Source organism: Lissotriton vulgaris, chromosome 3_1 (genome assembly GCF_964263255.1).
Source record: "Lissotriton vulgaris chromosome 3_1, aLisVul1.2, whole genome shotgun sequence".
In the NCBI taxonomy this organism is placed as follows: domain Eukaryota; kingdom Metazoa; phylum Chordata; class Amphibia; order Caudata; family Salamandridae; genus Lissotriton; species Lissotriton vulgaris.
The window spans coordinates 1,048,199,374-1,048,220,689 of NC_141689.1; the positions used below are offsets into that span (position 1 = coordinate 1,048,199,374).

General features: G+C 45.1%; 1 protein-coding gene across 1 annotated transcript in view; it reads right to left on the reverse strand.

Annotated features, from left to right (window-relative positions):
* The window catches only part of ADAMTSL1 (ADAMTS like 1), a 796,153-nt gene that overhangs the window by 774,091 nt on the left and 746 nt on the right, over positions 1-21,316 (reverse strand). The gene's annotated exons all lie outside the window — the stretch shown is intronic.

Here is a 21,316-nt window from a genome sequence, read left to right on the forward strand (position 1 = left end):
GTGGAGAGAGACATTGACTTATATACCGGAACGGGGAAACACTGACATGCGCACCGTAATTCGATCACAAGGAAGGCCCACTCATCACACTCAGACATGGTGAAAGGGTGAAAGAACCAACATTCTGCTAGAGCCCACACAACTGGGGAAAATCAGCATGCACAGAGTAACTCAAACACTAGACCCACTCATCGCCCTCACACTGGTTAGGTCTCAGGACTCAAGTAGTAATATTAACATGATCCACATGCCAACCTGCATACACACACACACCAGCGTGTCTTGCGGCTTCAAATTCTCCTAAAACCATGTGGTTTTGTACTGACAGGCAGCTCGTTTGAATTGATTGTGCACATTATAGACAGCCGTGAATAGAGTAGTGACTATGCCTGAGCGGAATTAAAACTATGCAGCAAAATTCACAGAATTTCTGAATTATATGTTTGGCAAAATGTTTTTAAAAAACTAAAAATTGTATTTCGCATAATTTGTCTCTGTAAAAGACTAAAACGCACATATGATGTCTCGTTTGAAGACATTTTATGCTCAACCCTGTCTCCTGCCAGGTCCGTTCAACTTCTTAACCTGATGTTCAGGTACAAAAAAATCAACTTGGATACCAGCAAAACAACATTTCACTCTTAAAATCATATTTTTGTGATATTTCCGGAGGCAAAATTTGTAATTTTGCAGACCTTTAGCAATGCACTCTCGCGCAGGTCATACGTGCTAAGTGGCCTCATCCGTGGCATGTGAGCCCTATACAAATACCAGTAACATACATTCTAAAATGCCATGCTGCCCAGTAATATTCTAGTATTACTTACTCCATGTTTTACAAAGCCAAGGAAAATAAAAGCAGCTGAACTGAGCGTGCCACAGGAGGCACAATGACTGACATAAGATATATTGTATAGGGCGCCACAAAACGCGCATACTGTAAGTTCAAGGAGAAAGCAGCTGGGCGGGATAGCCAGAGGTAACCTACAGGTATTTACTCATCACACGCAAAGTTGTGAGAGAAAGTGGTTAGACACATTAAAAGGGCGCTTTGTGAGTCACCGTCGCATGTGGAAGGGAGGCAGGTTTTATTACAAGACCGCAGGCTTCAGACTATTTTGCTTTCTCTCTTTAATAGTCCTGAAATTACTGCGAAGCATAAATGGACTGTAAATATTAACTACCTCTTACAATAAATCAAAGTGTCAAGCTTGACTGAAAAATATTAAAAACACAAGGTGTAAAGAAAGGGAAACTTCCGCTGAAAGGAAAGTGTCGGGAGAAATACCCTTTACGCACAGTACAGTGCATTCATTGTACGGTTTTATTTGTGTTGCTTCGATCACACGTTTCACAACCCACGCATAGACACGTAGTTATAAACCCGCCACAGTTGGAACTTCAATGGACGTCAAGAGGGGGTCGCAGCTGCTACTCCTTGTCTCGGGTGTCAAGAGGTCAGTGGCGGGCGCAGAAAGCAAGCAGGGTCCTTCAGAGGTGTTTACTTTCTGTTGTTTCAATACCTTGCCCTTTGCCTAACCCCACAGGGGGCAGACGAGTGGCTACTGGTGGGACACGCTGACAAGCCTGCGATGTCACCAGGGGTCAAAGGGTGCGAGATGGTACTTCCTCTACCCCAGGGAATTTGGTGAAGTGACGTCCCCGTGCGACTGACTAACTCCTCGGCACGCTCAATTAATGCAACATCAGGGACAGGTTCGAAAGGTATGGAAATAAAATAAATCCGTTTGCGAAGCGTACGTGTGCATGCCACCAGGGCGTCGCATAATCTACAGATGCGATAACAAACCAACATATATGTATGACGTTCCTATACAATAGTGATTTATACACCTATTCTTAATCATACATGGACACAATATTCACAGGCATGTGTGTAGATTCAGAACTATTGTGTGAATGCACCTTTTAGCTGTAATATTATCTACTGGTGAATAAATGCATTTGCATTGCTTCCCCTTAGCCTCTTTTCTGTCACTCCTCAGACAATTCTTAATATTTGTTGGATTTACATGTGCATCACAAGCATGTCTTGTGCATGTTCCGCACATATCTAACACACAAGTTACACGCAGATTCCATGACTAGTTACCTTTTCAAATCATGGCCAATTTATGCATGTGTACATTATCAATATATGCTGGCGTACTCATGTTTTGATCAAGAAAACAACTTAGTGACTGTCAGGACTTCTGCGTGTGGGCAATGAAAAACATGTTGCATGCTGCTGTGCGTGCTTCAGACCATGTAGAATGGAAATGCTGTAGGTGTGCAAAACTCTAATGAAGCAAACATAACTAGGCAAAATTCATAATTTGGTAATTTCACTCAGCAAGTAGCATGTCTCTGTTCAGGTTATAGAGGTGGACATGACCTTCACTGCAGTCTTGTCAAGACCTCCCATCGTACAGGTCAGAGGTCGGCCTGCATGTGCAGGTTCAGTCCACTGAGAGTTAGGTGATCTGACAGCTTGTCTACAGTGATCTTTGCAGGGAGGGACAGAGGAGGGAGCAGGGAGAGGCTATGCAGAGACGTAGCCAGACAGGGAACCGAAAACAGCCCTGGCAAAAAAAATTCAAACAACCTCTATTCCCTAGCTCCCCTCTCTATGCATCGATCCATTCTCTCTCCTGTCTCGCTCTCTGATCTCTCCTCATCCTCTCTCGTTCCATTCTCTCTCTCTTGGCTTATGCCGCCCACTGGGATGTATGAGAGAACCACACATTCGAGAAAGGCAGGGGCTGTTATCGGCCCTGCCACAAGTATGGCGGGGCACCGGCCCCCCTCGCCTGCTCTCCATGATGGGGCGCGCCCCACCGCGTCATCATGATGCGGTGGGCGAGCCTCAGAAAAGATTGGCCCAAAGGACTCCAAATTGACCCGGAAGCGATTACATCGCTTCCGGGTCAATGGAGAGCAGAGGTCAGGCCAGTTAGTACCAGCCTGGCCAGTTGGGGTTTAAAAGGCCGGGGAGCACGGGCATCGGCCTCTTTTGCCCGCGCTCCCTGGTCTGCCCCACCCTGCCTCTAGGAGGCTATAATCTGTTTTCCCCACCCACCATCCCCTAAAGCAGATATTGGTTATTGTATTTTAAGGTGTTCATGTGGTTTTTTCCCAATATATATGGATGACAGGTGTGTCGTACGTTTATTTTGTTCCTTAGAACTTTTTCCCGTTTACAGGTCATCAATTGTCATATTTATTGCTATTCCTTGGTCAGGCAGTAAGGTCAAGATTGGTGAGCAGTAAATTTAAGGTCCTTAGGGGGCGGCGCCATTCTTGAATGGGGTCGCCCAGGGGGAGGGACAAGTGGTTTCTCCTAGAACTCCAGGGGCGGTACATCCAGTTGGGTGGATTGGTGCGGGGGAGGGGGGAGTCAAGCTTTCTTTAGGCTGGTTGGCCACCCCGCACGGGCACAATGACATCATTAAACGGCGCAGATTGCAAGGGCCCCCTTTAATGGAGTAATGGAGCGTACGGGGGTAACCGGTGATGGAAGGAGTACCCTCTCGGTAAACGGGCCCTCTGCGCATGCGCACTCCTACGGGAGGGCAAGGCTAATTGAGAAGGATCTGACACCAGTTAGCGACCTTGCCGTAGGCCCAAATAGGATACGCAGAAAAGTAATTAATGTATGATTATTGTTCAGATGTTATAGTTCTATCGGTATCCCTGAGCATTCACAGTGCATTTGCAGTGTCCGTATTATATCTCAATAAAGTTTTCAATCATAAATTCTAAGAAAATTGTTCAAATGCAGTCCAATTTCTGTCTGTGGTTTTTATTCTCGTATTCTTCAATTTTCAAACGAGGACTTGTTCGCAGCACAGGTCCAAGTTCACATAATACAGCCAATACCAAAGATCAAGAACAGCTGCTCTTGATCTTTGATATTGGCTGTATTATGTGAAGTTGGACCTGTGCCACGAACAAGTCCTCGTTTGAAAATTGAAGAATACGAGAATAAAAACCACGGACAGAAGTTGGACTGCATTTGAACAATTTTCTTTGAATTTGTAATTGAAAACTTTATTGAGATATAATACGGACACTGCGAATGCACTGTGAATGCTCAGGGATACCAATAGAACTATAGTTTTTAGCAATTGCTTGCAATTGCAAATTAGCAGCATAGGGTGGTGGCTGTCTTGGGTTCCCTTGAAGCAACTTTCTAATATCTAACCATAAAAATATCTATCCATCAGACTTGCGCAGTATATACCTCACTACCCAAATCGTAGAAAGTAATTGTTCAGATGTTAGACTCGGATAGGAAATACCTTGTATTAGAAGTTTGTTCAGGTTAGCCATCTGATATCTGTACTTATTAATTGTTATCAAATGTCATACTACGTTTTCTGCGTTAAACATTGTGTAAATATTCAGCGGCGTCACTAGGGGGGTGCGGGGGGTGCGGACCGCACCAGGTGACACCATCACGGGGGTGACACCAAAATGCAAAATATTCCCATTCCCATTACTAAAGCGTTCTAATCTGCCGAAAAGCCCACATGTTAAATTTTACCCAAAAATGTCCTCAAGGGCCAGACTTTAAAAGCAGTCTTTTATTCCCTCACTATTGATAGAACTGGCCTCGAATAACAACACAGAATGCTATTGCAACTCTTCGTCCTGGGCCCATTGCATTCTGGGATTTCCGGAGTCCATGTATTCAGCGCGACTGCGCGAGGACAGCACGAGTTAAACTCTTGGCACCGCCTGGCACTCTCGCTCCAAAGGAAGGGCACAAACTGAAACTGTGCAGTGCATGTCATGATGTCACATAAAGCTGTCCCTGGGCTGGCGCTCTGCGCTCCCGTCCCTTCTTTCCCGGTGCTATTAGTTCAACCGGCGGAACGGGCCCAGCAATTAACACAAGCCAGCAGCAGCGTCATTCCTGGTGACTGGAGGCCTTGCGGGACTTCGTGTGGCGCGGGCCTGCGCAGAGGCGGCCCTTTGCTGGGAACAGAGAAGTGTCACCGGTGAGAATAAATTGCAAAAAAAAAATACGCCTACTTCCATTGCCACTGTCTCGTATAACCGCATACTGCATCATTTGTTAAGGTGCACAAGTGAAATGTTTTTAATTCCAGTACTTGCAAGTTGCCATTTTTATTTTGTGCCTAAAGTTCGATCCACATCTTTTTTCAACTGTTTCTGATTTATGTTGAGAAACTGAGCACTCGTGTTAAAGTACTTTTCTCCCCCGCCGACCTAAACTATTATCTAATGCTACAGCTTCTTACATTAGAACGTCATCAGAGTGACCACTAAAAGATACGTTCTTCACAAAATATTTTCCACCCCCACTGCATCCCCCCACCAATCCACCTTCTAAACCCTTTCTAGTAAGAACCAGCATACATGTATTGCCATGAGCGCGAAAATATATATTTTTACCGCTCTGGAGTACACATGAAGGATAAAATTGCACCGCTGTAACAGTACCTGTTCAACCTTTCTAATGTTATCCAAATGCGGCACTTTTCTCTTTAGCGGTCCCTTGTATTCATGTGACATTGAGTAGGCGGCAAGCAATGCAATAACACAAAATGTAACACATGCGCGATCATACAAGGGCTTTGATTGTGGCATGTAAATATATTATGTAGTTTGAGAATGAGTTTCGAGCATATAGTAATCTCAAGACACAGGCAAGGTCACCATACAGAAAGAGGGCAAAGTGCAGTGACTTGAGACACATGGAAGTACTGTATTCCCCCAGAGTTTATGGAAGTTAAATGCCGACAAATTAGGCCAAAGACCGTAGCTAGCTGTAAAGCTTGCAGTGAAATGTCTGGAGCAGCTTTCTGTTGCGAGCGCATCCCAGCTCTGCAAATTTTCAGCATTTATTTTTCTGAGCTGTCTACTTGATTATCTCTCCGCAGAACAGCTCAAAGATCAGGGGCCCCATGGTGGGCGCAGGAATCGTACCGCCGAGTAGGCCGGGATATGAAAATCCCTTCCATCAGCTGTTTATTGAAAGGTGCTCAGCGCGGGAGTCCACCTTCCGATTTATGAAAGCAATAAAGCTCCAAACTCTCTCACACTTGCGGACTCGAAGGAGGTCCATGGGGTAAGTCGTGAGGGGGTGACACCATGAGTTACCGCACTGGGTGACACCAACCCTAGTGACGCCACTGTAAATATTGTTCATTTCAATTTTTATTTGATTTTATGTTTTAGTAAATATGGCCGGGGGTTGTACGACCCCCGCCTCCAAAGAAGCACTCTCTCATGTCCATCTTTAATAAATGTTGGTTAAACACAAGGCGAGGGAGGGGGATGTTCGGTAGTCCCTGGCCATATGTTGTAATGCATGGCGTTACACCGCGGCTGATACAATGCGAATGCCGTTACCATGCATAGCTTTTACTCTGCATGCCTATACAATGAAGGTCGTTGTAAAAGCATCTGTGTTAAAGGCATATTGCATGGTAAAAGTTTTTCAGAACCCTGGCTCAACCCCCCCCCCCCCCCCCTTCCCCACCAACCTAGCCCTGTGCCCTAAAACTGGCCCCTGGCTCTAACCTTCGGCCACCTGCCCTTAAAAAACTCCACTTTGGCACCAGCAGTGAAACCTCCCTCCCATGTCTCTTCTCACACCCTCATGTGCAATCCCCTGAATCTCTGTGGGGACGTGGCCGTACCAGTTCCAGTTGTTCCAGGCTGACGTCCAGATTTTTTTTAAAGCGGAAGACTTAGTCGGTTTCCGAGGGTTTCTTCGTCTTCTGAGGTAACGACGCTGATTGCTTTTACCACGTATATTCCCTTACTATCTGTACCACGCATATGCCCTTACCGTTCATACCTCTACAACATAATTCATTGTAAAGCCATGCCTGTTAAAGGCTCCGTGTGGTAATGGTAGTCGCATTGTAACAACTGCGTGGTAATGACTATGCATGGTAACAGCTGCATTGAAATGGCTGTTTCCCCTCCCACTGTGCCTCCAGAAATCAAGTGACAGAGACACCAGCAGCAGCCCTGGGACTCATAAAAAAGGCCTCCAATGTCTTCAGCCCACCAGAGAAATGCCCAATGGTAATAAAGGCCAGTCTAGCCCTGCGCAGAAGGGACTGAAGTGCCACAGCTCCCAGCAAGGTCTACCGCTTTTTCAATGGTAACCCACTTTTCTGGGGCTAGTTACATACTTGTTGTCTCCGGGCCAGCGGTACAACAACTCCACATGCACTTGCAAACACACTGTGCTCTAACACTCGGAGGGGGTAAGGAGCTCCTGTGATGACAGACCGGACAGGTCTACCAGAGAGGGCCAGTAGCCACCCTCACCACCCTAGGGTGCTGCTAAGTTGGCCTGTACTTCATAATGATTAGCCAACTGCCCCCAACCATCACTTATGTCATGGCCAGGCGATAGGATCAGTGGTCACGACGATTAAAACTGCTTCTTGTTCAGTGGAAGAACACCTCTTTTAGAGTCAAGTACTCTAATGAGTAATGTTAGCCAGAAACAGGGTCACGGTGACACAGTGTTAGTGACACACCATGCCAATTTACACAATTGCCTATATTTTATGTGTACAAAGGAAAACCATGTGAGGTTACGGAATGCATTATGCTAAATTTCTTGTCTCCTTGCCTGTGCATGGCTTATTTGTATATGCTGTATGAGATTCTCTTGGGATTCATAAGGCAAAGAAGAGAAAATATTTTTTGAATGGATCTATTATTGGTGTTCTGACTGTAGAAGTTTTGTTGTCTGGCAGATTCACGCAGTAGTGCATCTCCCAGCGTGAAACTGTGGGCTTTATGCTTCCTTGTTTGAGGTGATGTTTTGTACTATATCAAAAATAAATGTGGGGTGTGCATTGTAACGTCACGTTATAGCTGGAAGGATGGCTCGATGAGTTAAACGTTTGATTCTGAGACAAAGTGGTGATCGCCATATAATGCTCTCAAATCTCTGGACGACCAGCTCAGCCTTTCATCCTCCTGAAAGTCGGTAAACTGAGGTCCATATATATATATATATTAGGAAAAATAGTAACATCAGTTATTTGAAGAGCTCAGAAATTGCAGGGATATGGCATTCAGCCTTAATTTAAACAGAAGTTATTGATGGGCAATGTAAGTTAAAGGGTGCTGGCCTCTCCTGGGCTGCTGTGTCTATGAGAGAGCGGATATATGCTCTTCCAGGCACACCATGAATATCTCATCCGTGAACCCGGCTCAGGAGGCACAGTCCGGAATGTATAACAAGCTCCTCTAGCACCAGTACCCTCCTTCATGAGGTCACTTAAGTAAGAGCAAGCGTTTGATTGGTTGTGTGTCAGAATCTCATATACTGAAATATCGTCTGACCTAAATATCTTGTCCTAAATTTATTTACGAAAAGATCATCACCTTGGGTGCAGCTTTTCTATTATTAACTCCAATGGGACAGTATAAATGATATTTAGTACTCAATATAACAATCGAACAATAATATTCTGGTCCTCACTTAGCAACAGAGCAGAAAACAGTGTACTGTTGGCTGAACTGATTGGATCCCAGAGTTCGAACCATTACGTGCATGCTGACAATGTCCGGATCTCTGTTCAGCTGTCCAATGATTGAGTCCCAAGTATGGCTGGCCTGTTCAACTGTCTAAGAGGTAGAAACAACTGGAAGAACAATACCCTCCCATTAGAAAAAAGGAGCTCTCCTTGTCTGGCACCAAATAATTTTTAGGCTAGGCCAAATCCACGTGGCAAGACACTTTTCTGTTGTACCGTTCCTTTAACATCGGCCCTGGAGGGCCGGATCCATGCCAGATTTTTGGGATAACTACATTTATCTAATTGGGGATAGGCTAAAAATCTAGCATGAATCCGGTTCTCCAGGACCGACTTTCGAGAACCCAGCTTTAAAGCACTGCTGATGAGCTAAAAGACAACCAAAACAACTGAAACAGAAGCCTTAGTGGCATACATGCTCTTTATACGACTATCACTGTTAGCCCAGAAGCTTTTTCTGACGCTGCATACCACAGTGTTGCTGGACACAAGGACCCTCGGCCACTCATTCTCACATGCTCTTTCTCCATTGACAAACGTGATCATTATTTACACCACATGGTCTTCTTTGTGCTTGCACTACGCACTTCTCAACTCACCGTCACCCAAGACACCGTGGTCATCTCTTCTACAGAGAAGAGGTACCACACCAGCCTCATCTTACAGATTTCGTCTGGTGCATTCACGCGTACTGCTATGACATACTTTCTATGTGTTTTGTATATATCTGACATATTGAACTATCGATCTACAGATATATTGTAATCATCATATCAGTCCTCAAAATATTGCCAAAGCAAAGTTAGTAATAGTAAATCCACACTTACATTGATAATATGTTGGGAGTTGCTCTTATAAAGATGATACATCTGTAGCTTGATATTTCGGGATCAATATTGAGATGTAGAACTGCTTTTGCTTTATTGGTAGCACACTCAACATTGAATTGGCCAATTCATCATCATATAAAACAAATGCATTTATTTATTTGCTGATTTATTTCTTGTTATGTATTTGTTTGTGGTGTGTTTGCTTGTTTCATACAGCCCAAACTGAGATGAGTACATTGTAGACATGTGGATTTGTAAACACAGGTGTACAAGAAGGAATCGCCAACAATTGTAGAGTTTGTTGTGGTTTGCCTAGGGCTTATTTTAATAAGTGCTAAACGTTGAAACATCTGCAGTTTGTAGGTATACACCCACACCCGCAGTGATTTTCTACCTCCTTGTGATGAGGACACAAAGTCGTCTCCTCCTGGACAGCAAAAGTGTCCCTACTCCTGGCTTTCATAGATTCAGGCGTTGCACAGACACCAGGTGGGACATCCATGTTCTTTTAATGACCTTTAACGATTCACCCCGGTTAAGGTACAGCCTTGCCACTGGCTAACCCACTGGCCTGAGTCTTCTACCTGCTGAAGATTTTCCAGCCATTACCTTTCCCCTTCTGATCCACCCAATGTGAGGTTGCCCTGAGGTCTCCTCCATGGATGATTGAGTAGATTGTATTGTATAGTGCATGAAAGCAGACAATATTTCTTCAAGGCGGTCTTTTCTGGCAAGGCCACACTGCAGGCCAAGTTACACAGAAGCTTTGTCGCACTGATGGCCCAGACCTCGAGTTGCTGCTTGTCTTACAAACAGCAGAGCAAAGAATGCTTAGAACCCCCCCTATCACATAAGCACTCTATTTCTTATGTGAAAGAGGCTGGTATGTTGCATATGAATGTCAGGGAGGGCTTAAGGGACACCGAGTCTTACACAGTCACAGATATGGCCTGGAACCATGGAAAGAAGACAGGATCAACTCTTTCTGAGCAACATAAATTGGGGAAAATTCCAATCATGCCAAACATGGGCTGGAAGGTAAATAAGCACTTGCAGACACAAGCATGCACAAGAATGAATTGCTTTACGGACACATGACTTGAAGACAAAGCAATGCCTAGCACTAAGGAACCCTATCCTGCAGACACAGCCACGCATAGCTCTAAGGGCAACTTACCTGCAGACAAGGACATGCATAGATCTAAGAACACCTGAATGGCAGGAACAGGCTTGCTTTGCTCCAACGACACCAGACTTGCAGGCACTGGCATGCACAGCTATGGGAGACCTGGCTTGTAGACATAGACATGCATAGCACATCTAGTCTGAATTGTGGTGAACCAACTCTGAAATCCAACCTACATCACCCGTAGCTATGATCGGCACACCATAGCAACTAGAACCTGGGCCTGAAGCGATCTGTGAGAATTGGGGGGTCGGGGGGGGGGGGGGGGGGGGGATATCAATTGACAGAGGCAGCTATCAAAGAGAGGTCTGACCTTAGTCAGGGATTATTGGCTTCCTATGCAGAGGCCCAATGATCCCACATGGCTTCCCACCTTGCATGTTCATATTGTGCCCATGTGCCACGCACAAGCCCCCATTTTAGGCTCAGAGCATGACTACATAAGCAGACAGAAGATGAAGGGTGGAGCTCATTGCCACTCAGATGCGAAAGCGGAAGGGTTGGTGGGCTTTGTCTCATGAGCCGGGGATCTGTGAGCAGGGAATTAACATAAAGGCCCTCTCACCAGCAATAATGTGTTTAATAATGCCCAAAGCGAGGCCAAATCAGGGTTTTTTCCTACAATGAACAGGTCAGGTCTTAGGTTAGCACCACTTTCCATCTCAATTAAAGATTATTTTGGTGTCAGAATACCACCCGCCAATCTGAAATAGCACAAAGGCCTGCCATTCAGCGCCCGCCACATAGGACGACCAATCCCCATAATCACTCTCCTATTCAACACCAACCCATCTGTCGATGTGCAGACTTCGCTTTTTATCTGACTTTGAACCTAAAATAAAAATATGTTGCTGCTCCAGCTCTCCACTAACCTCCCTACCCAGGAACCACCTCCTCCCCGCTTATTTAATATTCCTACCCTCATGTCATGGTTTTAATACGATTTGAAATGACTTGCATATGGGGGCCTGGTCCTTTCGAACCAAGCTGTGTATCAGTAGGACACCTCGTTGGCGCATACTCTGGGAAGTGTATGAGAGCTATTAGCCTAAAAATATGGATTATTGGCCTACACTGAGGCGGCTTCAAAAATGAACTAAATTGACTATTTAGCATCCTTGTTTCCATCTACATTGAAATGTTCCTTGCACAGATTATCTTAGGTGTTGCCTTAGCCACACCATCTTTAGCTTTGTCTTAACCACACATTTGCTCTCTGTGCACCCCAACCTCGTGCACGGTTTTTGTTATGCAGTGGATGTGATGTAATGAACATGCTGATATCCAGCTACCCTCACCTGCTGTGGCAAATTATAGTGGTAAAGAAATTAATAATATTGTTCACTTTCCTTCCTCTCTACACGACAAGACACAGATTTAATTTTAATCAATTGCTTCATAACATCTGCTATTGCTCCCCCTTCTTTCCCTCGGGTGTAAATCATGTGTAGCTCTTCCAGAGCACCACTTAAGTCATCTCTATCAAGCAATGACCTATTAAAATAGTCCCATAATTAAATAAATACAAAAAGAACTTCAATAATTAAAAACATCAGCTGCTGGTGATTTAATGCTCAAACCCAAACAAAGTGGCCGAGCTGAAGTTTGTAAGGCCTTGGCTGTCCTGCGGTGCGTTGCTGGGCATGAAAAGGGAGACGAGGCTTCCTGTTACTGAATTAATAAAACTGACATTCACGATGACATCATCAGTTGGCAAGGTGTCTCAAAACTATGGAATGAAGCATCCAATTAGAAGGCGGCTAGAAAGTGCAGATTAGTTCCAAGCCAAGCACTGCAACTGTTTTGAAGCACAAACTCAGAGCGCACAGCATCCTCCAATCAGCGTTGTATCTGCTTTAAAATATAAATTGGGCAAAATAGCGCACACAACTTAACTTATAGCTCAGTCAGGTTGCTTTGGTTTTTTTTAGGAACTACACCCTTAACATTCTTTCCAAAAGTTTTTGGGGGAAATAATACCTAGTTTTCGTAAGATCAGAGATAGTATGTGTTTTAAAAATGTATCAAAGGTCAGAAAAACAAATAAAAGCGATTTTCCTGTTCACATTATTTAGATCACCCACATGCTGTTGTTGTTTTTTTTTTTTAAATCTTGGCTCAACCTGCAGTGTCCACCCAGCCCGCCTAGCACTCCATACTCACATTCGAAATGTCTTCACATTTTACAGGCTTTCCCAGCAAACAATAATCCGTGTATTTGACGGTGACTTTTTCAACTTGGGTTCTACTTGTATTGTCTTCCCATGTGTAGTTGAAACTACTCCCATTGGAAGCTCTTGGTAATAGTGCATGTGAGGGGCTATTTGCTTTGTTGTTTTTGTGCATACCTTGCCCCCCCACCCTCTTTCTCTCTATTCCAGTATTTACCAGTACCAAGCTGTGTTTACATCTCAGCCCCAGCCTCCCCACTGATGCTGGGTGCTGGCTGAAAGCCCACCTTTCTCAGAGGCTTTTCCTATAGGTCACTCCCACCACTCCTCTAGGTCTGCCACGGTTATTTGACCTTTCGTCCCAGGGCGACCACCCTGGGTGTCGAGGTACAATGCAGAAGTTTACGGGCAGCTTCTCGTGGTATCAGTGGTGTATCTGGTGTGTGGTAGGCCATAGTGCAAGGTAGAAAATCCCCCCACCCGGCTGCTGTTTGAATTGAAAAATACAGCAATAATCCGGGTTAATGTGCCCCTCAGGGCTCTGGTCCCCTGTGCCACTGCACCAATGGAAGCTACTGCACTGCATTGCGTCTTTCCTCTCTAGGCCTGGAAAGGGCCTATGGCCAGAAACCCTGCCACTGTCTTCACCCCTTCTGCCACCCTCTCCGTGGTCTGCTTAACTAACATCTTCCAGCAACAGATGTCTTCAGCTGAAGCACAAAAGGCAGCATGCATGTAGATAAGTGAATCCTTCTTTGGCTAGTCTAAGATTACACTTTGCTCTGCACCCCAGAACTATTCCTCCATGGGGCTTCTGCTTTTATTGCATACAGGTGGACTCCATAAAGTGTTTACTGGTGGCTCAATAGTGCCTCCAGTGGTTGGGCTCCTGTAGCACCCGGCTGGACTCCTGCCTTCCTTCTACACTACAGACATGCAAACCTAGGACCATGCTTCACAATGATTAATGAAGAGTTAAACCATAATAGAATTCAGAATAGAAGTAAAGACTTGGATGCCCCCAGAATCTGACACAGCCGACCAGGGCCGGCTTTAGGGCCGTGCGACTGGTACAGCCGCACCTGGCACAGACTAAGAAATGGGGGAGGGTTGCTTAGCTGGGGCGCTGTGTTTAAAAATAATTTATGGGTTGAAAGCATGTTCAACAGAGTTCCTTGTGTGCCCAGCAATTTGCGAGCAACAATTAAAAAAAAAGTAAAGATAACTGGTGCTGGTGACGGAACCGCTCCGTCACGAGCCTCGGGTGGGCTGTGTTGGTGACGGAACGGTTCCGTCACGGCCCGCTCGAAGCGCCTGCGCGGCACGAATTCCGTGCCTGCGCTGACGTTCTGAAGAGCGGGCGGGCTGTAACGGAACCGTTCCGTCACAAGCACAGCTCAACCGCGGGCCGTGACGGAGGGGTTCCGTCACGAGCACGGGACCGCTGCGCAGCCCCGCCTCCCCCTTAGCGCTGCAGCGGAATAGCCGCCACAGCGAATGGGTTAATATTCCTGCTGGAGAGAGACCGGAGGTTTGTCTAGTGGCAGTTTTGACTCATCATTAAGTAGTGCAGAGAGTTAATGCGCCTGCTACAAACACCTTGCACCATACAGATCACAGAAAGTAGTGCTAAAAAAAAGTGAATGCATGTTAGAGAGGAGCTATGGAGAGATAATGGAGGGTGGTAGTCAGTGCTTAATTTGAGCCGGTGGTTTCAGGCACTTAATCACCAACACCAGCGCTTTTCATGATCACCAGTTAAAGATACATTCATTTACAGGGAGATTAAGTGATTTGCCCAGAATCACAGGATGTTGAGCCGATGCTGAGACTCAATCCTGGTTCCCCAGATCAGAAGTTGGAGGTTCTGAACATTATGCCACATCCTTTCCCCCACTTTTATGTTTAGTAGTAGTTATAGGTTTTGCTAACAGAAGAAATGGGCTGGTGCAAGCTGCCTCCTGATGATAGCCCAGGCAATTATTTTTTTTTTTACAAATTAACCAATGGTGGTAGTGAGGTAATTTGTCGTGAAGTAGGTCATGGGGGTTGGGTGTCAAAAAGAATGTTGCACCGGGAGCCACCAGCCCCAAAGCCGGCCTTGCATCTTAGATCATCAGGCGCTGCTGGTTTGCATATTCTGATTGGCAAGCTATCCCTCACACTCCCTCCTTCACATTCCACTACATGTGTAAGATGTCACTCAACCAAGTCTGGTGCACACTCATGAGTCCAACAGCAAACTCTAATTGGTGGCATGCCAACCAACATATTTTCTTCATCCATGCACTGGAAGATTAAGTAACTGACTACTCGACCAGCTGGAGTGCGCCTTGGGGACTCTACAAGAGGAAATAAGGAGCTATAGAAATGCCACAACACAAACATCAGGCAATAGGCATCACATGAGAAAAATCTGTTCCCTTGTGGATTTCTTTGAGTTTAGTGACCCTAAGCTGTGCCTCCTCGGATAATACAAGGGTAAGATGCTCATGAGACCGCTACAGTATTTTGAATTTATTCATGAATAAAAGAGTTTGCTTAAATGCAACTGCTAAAAGGTAAACATATTTCTATAGAATACCGTGTGCTGGATGGAGACTGCCCGTTTCCTGTCATGTAGCTCTGCTTCCTTCTCTGCTACCTTCCTATCATGGTGATACTTTTCTAGAAACGCCAATTTCTTTTTACTGTGGTTTTACTGGTGCGTCTTATTTCTTTACCCAGTGAAAGTATTTACCTAAAGTGTCATGCTTCCTGTCCAGAAATAAGTCTGTGTTCTGAAAAAATAAAGCAAGTAAAAGGAGCACACATAAGAATATATCATTTAAAACCAGTATACCGCAGGATTCCACAAGAAGCAAAAAACAATCCTAACACCAACATCCCTCAGCCCCCCACTGCCAGAACAACGTGATCTACCTGCACCACCACCAAAGTCCTATCCCCACCTTATTGAACGAAAACAAACACAACACACACACATAAATGTACTCATGCAACACACACTCATACACACTCACCACATTCACACCACACACACCACATACTTACAGGCACACACACCACACACACATACACACGCACTCACGCCACACACACTCCCACACCACACACTCAAACACACACTCACACACAAACACACACATGCATACTCTCTCTCTCTCTCTTTTTTTTCTCTCGCTCGCTCTCTCTCTCTCTCCAGGTTAAGTTAGGTCTACTGCGATGTACTTTGGCAGGGGGTGAGTTGACTTTGGGTTTAGATGAGCATGTGCATGTCAGCGGCAGGTCACAGAATCAGCTGGAATCCATTTTAGTAAATCAAGTGCATATTCTTTTTGTTATTGGATTTTTATTAAAACGTGCAGCAAGAAGAAAACCTGCTGCAGTGTTTATCCAGTAAAACAGTGGAAGTCACTTCATACATATCAGCGAATGACACAGCGTGAGCCAGCTCGTCTGGCACACCTTGAGGGATTGTCAAGTGGGGGCAAGGTATCAGCTAAACTCAAAAACCCATGGGAACTTGTACTGGTGGAATGTCACAGTTTTGCCTGGTGTCCTTCAGTCTGGACTTAATGAAAAGAAAACGCAATGAGCTTCGAGATCTAATTGGACTTACTTGTGACAAAGAGTTGCCACAGCTACTCAAAACATTAACAACATCCATGGGGTTGCAGAAAAGTGGAGCACCAGAAAAAATACTTGAGTACCACAAATTTCCTGGACTTTAGGAGTATTATGAAAATGTTATTAAAAACATCTAAGGATGTGGTTTTCGGTTGCCCATCCCTCTTACAACCACGTTGCAAGTTGCTAAAGCATATGGTCTTGTCAAAAGGGGTACGGACATGCGCAGAAGCAGTATCAGTGCTGTTCTCCAGCACCTCACCCTCTGAGCTGACCTAATTTGTGAAATAGATGGCAGGATGCGCGCCCGGCTGATGAAACACCAAGGGCTTTAGGTCCTGACTATGACATTAAGACCAAATGGCAAGAAAACAAACACAAGGCTGGAGGGGCCTGGGTGGTGAAGATGTCCTTAGGTGACTTTTATAAGCACTTTAACACACTAAAGTACAACAAGCACATTAGAATTTTAGTGGCCAGGTCTTTTAGCCAGGATACAACTTACAGATTGAACAAATAGGGACTTGTAAGCCCAAATTGCAAGTAACCATATACGAGGTTAGACTGGCCTTGGAGGTGCAGAGTCCTTAGGTGGCAAATATACACACTTTACGGGCCAAAGTACACTAAGCACATTGGCACTTTTGAGGCTAGGTTTTTAGCCAAGAATTATCAACTTTTTTATTATTTTTATAATTGATATGTGTTAAAATATGTAAAAGAGAGGAACGGGATAGCTATATTGAACTGCTCCCATTCATTTTTTTTAACTGTTTGTCTTGCTACTATGAATTGCGTATAACTGTCAATTTTAGGTGTGACAATTAGTGAGTTTTTTTGTTTTAATGGGGAAACATATGATTGCACTATTTTGAATATTGCAGTCATTTTAAGTAATCTAGCAATAAAAACCTTTTAATTTCAATTTCAAACATCTAATGATGCACCATGGAGTATGCCAACATATTTCAGTCCATGACTTTCTGAAGAGATCTTCTTCAGAGCAAAGGAACGACTGGGTGTCAATCGATGTTCCTAATGTTTTTTCATCAGCAGTATGGGTCTTCTAACTGGGTGTCATTCAATGCAGCGCTGTTCAAGTTATTGTATTGTCTTGCATGTAATGTTAAAGGCACCTTTCATGTCCCTTTCTGAAGCTGGGTTAGCTTTTAGTCAATGGGAGACTGTAAGTCTGTGATTAGAGCGGCATTTGGCGACGGGAAATCTGACTTTTCATTCAGTAAAATGCCCTGTACAAAGAGAGTGATTTGTGGTTTGTTCCATAATCGTACGTGAAAATGCTGGCTCCGGAATTTGTTTCAAATTTGACATACCTTCATCAAATCAATTTTTCGTAAGAAATACTCAGCGGTAGTGTAAGTTAAAGAGAGTTCTCTATTGTAAATTCTCATCTTACGAAAACAGAAGCCAGCCAAGTGCCTTTCACACAATGCACCAGATTTTCCACTCATTTTTACCATGAGATGTGAAGCTTTGATCCTCAAGCAGCGGTACATAAAGTGTTCTAGTAATGCTCAGTGTCCATGGATATATATGTGTGAAAGTCGAGGCCAGCCACCATGGCGGTTAGAGGCATGGATCTCACAAAGGCAGGATTGTTCTAGCCTATAGGGCAATGAAGTAGTACCCGAGGTGCTGGTCTAATAGAGCAGTGAAAGGGCCAGGTGTTGATTCCCCCACAAATATTGCCTGCAGCAAGCATAAATACATGAAAGTCTCTCATATTTTGCAAAAACTCAACTACTTCTCGTTACAAGTTCAACACGACCCTGTTTGCAAATGTGGCACGATTATTTTAGCTATCGGATTCGCTAATGGGGCCCTTTTATTTTGGTGTCCGGGCCTATTTTCTGTCCTGATCCGACCCTGCACAGAGGCATTGTTGCATGGTGTGTTGCCAGTGTCACAAATTGACCTAACGAGAGTTCACCGGGACGGTGGACAATAATGCCTGCAATGCAGTTTGACACCTCAGGGTACTGTTGTGCCTCACTCTGGTACCTGTTTTTTGGTATGATCCGCGCTACTTTAAAACCCTCCAAAATCAGACATTAAATTGACATCCCCAATTGCCCTGTGCTAAGCGTGTTTTTCTGGTTTTGTTCTGTTTCTTTGTCTTTGCATTCTCAGCCTTGTAGTTCTACATTACAACGGAAAAAACAATACTACCAGTCCCAGAAGCCAAAGCGAGGCAAGGGCTGGATAAAGTACTTGCATCTGACAGACAACGTGAGAGCCTTCATCGGTCCGCTATGCATATATGATGCCCCTTCTCTAACTCTGGCAAAGTGCAGTATAGGCAAAGTGACTATGGCAAGGAAAACAAACTAGAAGATAATGCACAATGAAAGCCCTTCTTGGTGGCAGTGAGTGCAACACCAAACACAAGCAACAATCTTAAAATTCCTCTTATTTTAGATAATTATCAAATGAGATGCAAAAAGAGTATTTCAGCAAATGAAGCCTCAATGGTTACAGAGGATGACCTTGAATAGTGTTACTAGGTTTGTGTATGTGTCACGTGAGAACACATATGGAAAGTTGGAGTATTTTGTAATTCACAAAATTGAATGGACCATCCTGTCATGCATGGAACTCAACAACAGACCAACGTGAAACACTAAGAAACATAGGCTCCGGCATGGACACTCAACATAAGATATTGTATGCATAAAATCCAAAATTTGATCTAGTTAGTTTGTTCCTTTAAAAAATACAGCTGTAAAAAAATGAGACGATATGGAATGCAAAACTTATCAACATATTAAATGTGCATTTATACTTGCCAAAAATCAATAAAGAAACTCTGCTTCATATTTCACTTGATTATAGATTTGTCGCATATGTCACATAATCCATCAACTGCTGCATAATTTCCAGATTTTCAACCAAAAAATGTTCTTTTTAGTTCAAACTGATCAAAAGTTACTCAAATGCGGCAACACCTGTTGCTGTTCAGAAGAATGCACTTTGAAAAGATTGGACTGTTCACCTTACAGTTGCATATTCTGTGTTTAAATGAATGTTGAAATAGTACTAAGGTGAAACCTTTCTTCAGACAGTGTTAACGTGTAAAAATGACATAATAATGAACTGATGTGGCGAATTATTCTCCATAATTAGCATTTTCTTGCCACATAATTTAGTAAACCCTGGCGCATAATGTGGTCCTTCCTTGCAGTACTGCATAATTCCTGTGGCCCTGGTGTTATATTGTGTTGTTATGCGTTTGTATAGCACACAACTGTCATTATGATCGTGGAACTTTAAGAAACACCCAAATTCAAGTTTTAAGTCTTTTCAATAGACGTGACCTGATTTCACCCAGTGAGCTCAAAAACTGTTTTTACACTCAACTTGGTTTCCTGAGATATATACAGGAGACGAGCAATGGTGCACGCATAACTGGGACGCTAGATGCCCATATCCTCATTCGAATGCTATCTAGATCTAGACTCATGCTAGATACCTTGTAATGCAAGTGTAAACCCCCTCCCCAGCCCTCCCACTAACATGATCATGTATCTCTGTCGGCCTGCATCGCCGGACCACTGGCCTATGTTGACTAGCATGGCTGGCTGCGAGCGCCACCTCTCGGCAGGAGTTCAGAGAGCAGTCACCGGTTCCAGCCCACTCGGTGCTCGCGATGTCTATGGATCAGAGACCGTGATGAGCCCAGTGACCCAGCCTTGCTTTCCCTGTGCATGTTGGCACTTTTCGCTTTCCGTCCCATGAGGTAGACAAAAAACAGGTCCAGTGGGGCTGCTCACACCTGAAGTTTGCAAGAGAAGACTTGAGGATTGTTTATGGCGCTCTCTCCGCACTATCACCGATCTCATACAGAGCCAGCGCAACGAACTTGCCCTGGGCATGACTGACATCTCCCGCGCACAGGGCATTCCTTGAAAAGACAGTTAAAGGGGGTGAAGCGATGGATGAATGGATGGGTGGGTGGGTCACGGGTGCACACGGGAACACCACGGACCATCCTTCAGACACCTCACAAGATAAGATCCCTCCAGCACTGCTTCCTCAGCCCAGAAGGGCACTTGCCCCTCACCCACTGCCCGCCCTTTACCTCATCAGCCACAAGAGGGAAGCCAACGGGTGACTGGGGGGAAGAGGGTAGAGCGAGTGCGAAGTCACTCCTGTAACATCCCGCGAGGTGGTCTGTGTAAAACGGCAGCTCGTGTGTGTAAGTGACCACTGGGCACTCGTGAGCAGTGGAGCCCAGCAGCAGTCAGTGCTTTGTTATGTTGCATGTTTTCCCCTGAGGTACAGCCCCCCTCCCCCCCCCCCCCCCCCCCCCCAAGTCTTCAGGACCACAACCCTTCTTGTGGGCCCCCTTAAGTCCAGAGTAAATGAATATATGGGAGTTATGGGAGGCTCGAGGACTCCTCTTCACATTGTGCGGGGGCAGGGTAATCATTTTGCGATGGGTCACTGCTGAGGGGCGCTTCTCTCTAAACCAGAACCCTGCAGCTACCTGGCTATACACCGTCCCAAGCATGGCTTTCTGTAGAGGTAGGGAGTGAACACGACGTGCACTGCGGTGCATGGCGCTGAACTTGCAGCATACCAGCCGCACACGTTGCAGCGCCGAGAGACTCGTCCACAGCGTTCAGTGTATTAAATGAGAAAAGAGCCTGCCCCGCTGCTGAGAGAAATGCAGTCAGCGGAGACCGACACGTGTGTGAGCCTTGAAATGCAGTGCACAACCACCACAGACACTGCTGCCCAGACCCCATGCACACGTGTAAGCCACAGCGATCCATGAAATACAGTGCACAGACACTACCATCTACACTGCAGCGCCACCGACACTGCCGCCTGCACCGTACCACCACAGACACTGCCAACCAGGCGCAAGTGCCTTGAAGTGAACGGCATCGCCACTTGACGCTGCAGCCTAGGCTTAATTGTTCGAAAACACAAAGC